Here is a 6,231-nt window from a genome sequence, read left to right as displayed (position 1 = left end):
TGGGTTTGGGTCAATTTCAAGTTTAGTTTGCATTAAGTCATTTCAGTAAGGGGCTCAATTTTTTAGTTAAGTTATTAAAAGTCTAAATTGTTTTGAGTTATTCTAAGTTACTTGTTCTATTTATTTCTAGCTCTAATCATTTTAAATTTAGGATATTTAGAATTAAATCATTTCAAATTTAGATTGTTTTGAATTCAAATCAATTGAAATTTAAGTTGAAGAAGTTAAAATTATTAAGCTTTTATGGTGAAATCAGATAGGATCAAAGTCAAAGTTGGCATGTTTACCTTCATGTTAAACTTACCATTAGTATTGGGCTGCCTACAAGCAATTTATTTTTATTTTTTTGAAACTTAGAACTCTCAATTGAAGTAGTAGTAGTTGAAAACACAAGTTAAAACTTTGAAACTGTTATGAATATCTTATTAAGTGGATGCCCATCATGATCAAGATAAAGTTTTGATGTACATTAAATTCTAATAGTTATTGATAAACCATAAAAGTAACATGTTTTTAATCCCATTCTTGATGTATTTTTGGATGATTTTTTATGTAAATTAGTGAATTTGATGCTCCCAATCCTTTAAATTCATGTTTCTATACTTCGGTGAGCATAGGAGAGCGAAAGGAGTGAAAAACAAGCCAAAATCGAGCAAAAAGAGCTATTTTTAGCATCCACACTGGCTAGCCACACGCCCATGTGCCAGCCCGTGTCGATTTCGCAACATGCTTCCCTAACAGCGGAAAAAAACGCAATTTTTAAGCTTTTTGAGCATTCTAAAGTCTATGAATAACAATTAGAAGAAGACCTAAGGGAGCACGCAGAGAAGATTGAAGAAATTACTTGAAGAACACCATCGGAGCCAACTCAGAAGCGGATCTCCTTCAAGATTGAAGATTTCCTTTTAACTTCTTTCGAAGTTTATTTGAATTTCTTTATGTCTTGTAGTTTTTCTGACTTTGAGATGTTTTCTTTTTAGATTATGAACTAAATTCCTTAGATACCTAGGGAAGATGAAACCTATGATGAATCTTATTATTTGATTTCTGAATTACATGATAAATACTTGATTCTTGTTCTCAATTATGTATACTTATTTCATGTTTTAATATTTTAGGGATATTAATTCATGTTTCATGTTCTTATTTCAGTGGAGCAAAAGTCCCTGTTTAAGAGTAGATCTAGCATAATTGAGTGGAGTTACATGTAATTCTAGAAATAAGATGACATAAATCTACCAAATTAGAGTCAAATCTAATAGGGGAATCCATAGATCAAGTTAATGCGACAATAGGGGTTTTAATTAGAAAGAGATTTCAATTAATCAACCTAGAGTCAGTTGTTTTTACTCTCGAAAGAGATGTTAACATAATTTAGGGATTTCTACGGATCAAGACACAAGTGAATAAATCGTTTAATTTAGATTCAAAATAATAGGTGAAGCCTAGGTGGATTCTCTCCTGGGTATTGTCTTTCTCATTGGTTGTCTTTAGTTATTTTTCCCAATTCATTCTCTGTTGCATTCGTAGTTAAATTAGATTAAAAACAATCACTTCAATTTATCGGCTAAATAATAGAAAAACAGTAACTACTATTACTTTTAGTCCTCGTTGATACAATATTCCTTACTCACCATAGCTATTCTATTGCTCAATAGGTGCACTTGCCTTTGTCATAATTATAGTTAGTTTAGTGATCATTAAGTTTTTGGCGCCGTTGCCAGGGACTAAAATATTAGGAACACTTGATTTTTATTAATTTAGCCATTTATTTTTATTTTTATTTTTAGTTTAATATTTGTTTTCTAATTTTTCTTTTATTTTCTTCTGGCAGGTTTATTTAGTTTGTGATTAGAAGAAACCCGTCGGGACTATTAGTATTTGATAGTGAGATTGAAAGTACAGCTTGCAGAAACCGTAGAGAAGCAAGGTAGAGTAGTGGAAGAGCAAGAGGATGTTATTATTGTTACTGAGGAGATGGTTAATAATTAGAATAATCAGTTACCTCCTGTGGTTGCTGCGGATCCTGCAAATCCGAATCATGCTCCTCGTACTATGTATGATTATGCCAAGCTCACTCTAACTAGGGGTGAATCGAGTATTGCGAGACCCACCATTACTGCGAATAATTTCAAACTGAAGCCGAACACCATTCGGATATTCAATAGCTTGTTCAGTTCGATGGTTTGCAAGACAAGATCCAAACACTCATTTGGCTAATTTTCTGGAAGTCTGTGACACTTTCAAGATAAATGACATTTTTTACAATGCCAATCGCCTACGGTTGTTTCCCTTCTCATTGAGGAATAAAGCTAAACAGTGGTTGAACTCTCTACCACGAGGTTCGATCACTACATGTGTAACACCCCCACCCGTATCCATTGTCGGAATAGGTACGAGGTATTACTGGAGTTTATTGAACATTTTTAGATAATTCTGAGTTATTTATTATTCATATTTTGAAGATAATCATAACGTCTCTCTATTGGACCCTCGAAGCCCCAAACATACATTAAAAACCAACCGGAATTAAATCGGGATCATAAAAATTTTTGCAAAATCTTAAATTTTATTTTCATCTAAATACTTACCATTTTAATGCTTCTTATAATTAAACATGTTACCATTCAATCAATAGCTTGACACTTGTCTAAGCGTCAAACAACATCATTGTTAGTATACTTGCACATATTTCATATAAATTCAATATTGATATACTTATTTTCTCGACATGTCACACTTGAGTTTAATAATTGTCTTTACTTACATAATTTCCTTGTATCAACATATCAAAGATAATCATATATGTACATGTCATGAAACATATCATTCTCTTACCGTTTATTCATAAGTATATATCAATCATTTCATTATATCAATATTTCATGCTCCATCATTTCCATATATTTTATGTATATTTATTCCGGTAAAGTTTATATCAAATTTAACATAATTTATATTCCATGTACTTATTCTTATTTCGTTTATTTCTTGTAAACATTTCACACAACCATTTCATATAACCATTCGTCATCTGATACATATTACCTGAATATCAATTGTTCAATAGATGTCATCGCGTCTCCCATCCACGGTCTTATTTATCTTTGACATGATGCCATAGTGTCTTTCAACTATGGTCTTACTTATTTTCTGTCATGTTGCCATGGTATCTTTCGACCATGGTCTTATTCATTTCATGTCACGCTGCCATGGTATCTTTCAACCATGGTCTTATTCATTTCCCGTCATGTTGCCATGGTATCTTTCAACCATGGTCTTATTCATTTCATATCACGTTGCCATGGTATCTTTCAACCATGGTCTTACACATTTCATATCAGGTTGCCATGGTATCTTTCAACCATGGTCTTACACATTTCATATCAGGTTGCCATGGTATCTTTCAACCATGGTCTTACACATTTCATATCAGAGAGCACACTCCCGCGAACCTCATCCTTACAGTGAGATTACCAGTCCAGGCTAAATCCCCTATAATATAAACTCATAGAGTATTGTTGGGATTACCAGTCCAGGCTAAATCCCTTGCAACAATAATTATTCTAATGAGCTTAGATCTGAATTACCAGTCCAGGCTAAATTCAGACCCTAATTCCGATTACTCGTCCGGGCTAAATCCATTTACACGTATTCTTCGGGAGGGATATATCAGGATAGGATCACCTGTCCGGGCTAGATCCTTTTTACCGTCAATTCCTTTTCAGAGATCCATCGAATTTTCCTTTCATTCAACCGGGATTTCTTCCCTTTTTTATTAAATATGTTAATGTTTCATCAATTTTCATACAATAAACATTCAAATCATATTCATATCAAAAACATACATTTCAAGCATTTAAGAATATAATTCAAGTTATATGAACTTACCTAGTGAAATTGCAGATATATCAAGATTCAAGGACATTTTGGTAATTTACCATTTTCCCAATTTTCACCCGACCTTAAATTGACAATTTCATTCAATTTATTAATTTAGATAATAAAACAATTCATTCCCTTCAATTTGGTCATTTTAAAATTTTTATAAAATTGCCCCCTGAAGTTTTTCTTTTATTTAATTTAGTCCTTAAGCCTAAAACATACAAATTAGCCATGCTAGCTGAATATTCATATATATTTTCCTCCTCCTCCTCTCCATTCCACATCCTTAATGTATATAACACACTTGTAAGTAACATTATCTATAATCTTTATTATTTACTTTTATGAATATTCAAGTTGTCCATATGTGTCATAGTCACTAAATTATTTATATCTGGTGCTATAGAACTTCAAATTAATATCCAATAATTTTCCCTGAAACTAGACTCATATATATTCTTACCATAAAATTTTTAGAATTTTGGTTTAGCCAATAAGTACAATTTATTCTTTAAATTTAACCCTATTCTGCTGTCTGAAAGTTCTGACCCTTCTTCACTAAAAATTAATTATCTCCTCGTACAAATTTCTAATGATATTTCTGTTTATTTCTCTTGAAAATATAAATTTAAGCCCATAATTCTTTTTATCCAATTTTTGATGATTTGCCAAAGTCAGAACAGGGGAACCCGAAATCATTCTGACCTTGTCTCACAAAATTTCTTATATCTCATGATTTACAATACCATTGCTTAAATAATTTATTTTATTAGAAACTAGACTCAATAATATTTAATTTCATATTTTATTCATCCTATAATTCTATTTTTACAATTTTTGGTGATTTTTCAAAGTTAGACTACTGCTGCTGTCCAAAACTGTTTTAGTTCAAGATATTAATTACCATGTTTATAACACCCTTATTTTCTTTTTCTACATTATTTCTCATCACTTTCTCTTATTTTCTCTTCACTAACATGACAAGAACATAAGACTATATATAAGAAAACTCTAAATCAACATCAATTCCATGCTTTTTCAACAATATTAAACTTAAAATTATATTGAAATCTTGATGTTCTTACCTTTTCTTATTGACTTCAATCTTTAACTTGATTTTTCTCTCTCCTCCAGCTTCTATTTCTTGAATCCAACTTGATATTCTTGCTCCCCATCATTTCCTTGCTATCTTTCTCTCTTGATAGCTATGGAAATTCTTTCAATTTTTAGGTGAAAATAATGAATTTTTTGTAGAAGGACTAAATTGTAAAGAAAGAAAACTTCTTTTCTTCTTTTTCTCTTACGTGGGTTTGCATGGGAAAGGAAAGGTAATGATAATTCTTCATCTTTCGTTCCTTTTATACTAAATAAATAATAATATAATAATAAATATCTCATAAAAATATTAATAAAATAATATTTATCTAATTAATTAATTTAAAATATCATCAACATAATCATTACATTCTAGAATTCTCTCTCTGACTAATTGACCATTTTGCCCTTCATGATCTTTTAGAATTCCATCATTGAGTCATCACTTAATTTGGTAAAATTACGATTTAGTCCCTCATAATTTTTCACCTATTCAATTTGGTCCTAATTCATCAATTTTTCTTGGTTTCTAGATCATTGCACCCTTAAAATATTTGCACCATTAGTCCTTCAAATTTTTTATATTTACACTTCAACCCCTTAAATTTTGAGTATTTACTCTTGTGCAACAAGACTTTTCTCATCTTTGCAATTTAGTCCTTTCTTGAATTAATATATCATAATATACTTCCTAATATTGACATAACTCAAAATTTCCCTTTTTGTCACTTGATTTCCTTATTTTACTATATTACGAATAATATTTTACTGTAAAAATTTTCGGGGTATTACAACATGGGACCAAATGACCGAAAAATTCTTACTGAAGTACTTTTCATCTGCTAAGACAGTTAAGCTAAGGAATGATATCTCTTCCTTCGTGTAGATTGACTTAGAGACTCTATATGATGTATGGGAGAGGTATAAGGATTTATTAAGAAGATGCCCTCACCATGGGTTACCTCTATGGCTACAGGTTCAAACCTTCTACAACGGTTTGAATCCCTCAACTAGGCAGCTAATCGATGCAGTAGCCGGCGGTACGTTGAACAATAAGACACTTGAAGTAGCTTACGAGTTTATAAAAGAGATGTCACTGAATAATTATCAATGGCAAGTCATGAGGACGAAACCTAATAGAGCAGCTAGTGTTTTCAATCTAGATACAATCACCATGTTATCAAATCAGGTAGAACAATTAAATAAGAAAATTGATGGTTTATGTGTTTCTATGCATGTACATCCGGTGAT

At 31.2% G+C, this 6,231-nt stretch overlaps 1 non-coding gene across 1 annotated transcript; it reads right to left on the bottom strand.

Annotated features, from left to right (window-relative positions):
* Positions 1–5,833: 5,833 nt before the first annotated feature.
* On the bottom strand, positions 5,834–5,940 carry LOC121213099 (small nucleolar RNA R71). Its single transcript, XR_005908467.1, has one exon. It is a non-coding gene; the product is annotated as a small nucleolar RNA R71 (small nucleolar RNA).
* Positions 5,941–6,231: the final 291 nt, after the last annotated feature.

Source organism: Gossypium hirsutum, chromosome A13 (genome assembly GCF_007990345.1).
Source record: "Gossypium hirsutum isolate 1008001.06 chromosome A13, Gossypium_hirsutum_v2.1, whole genome shotgun sequence".
Classification (NCBI taxonomy): domain Eukaryota; kingdom Viridiplantae; phylum Streptophyta; class Magnoliopsida; order Malvales; family Malvaceae; genus Gossypium; species Gossypium hirsutum.
This window is presented reverse-complemented; position numbering and strand designations above follow the sequence as displayed.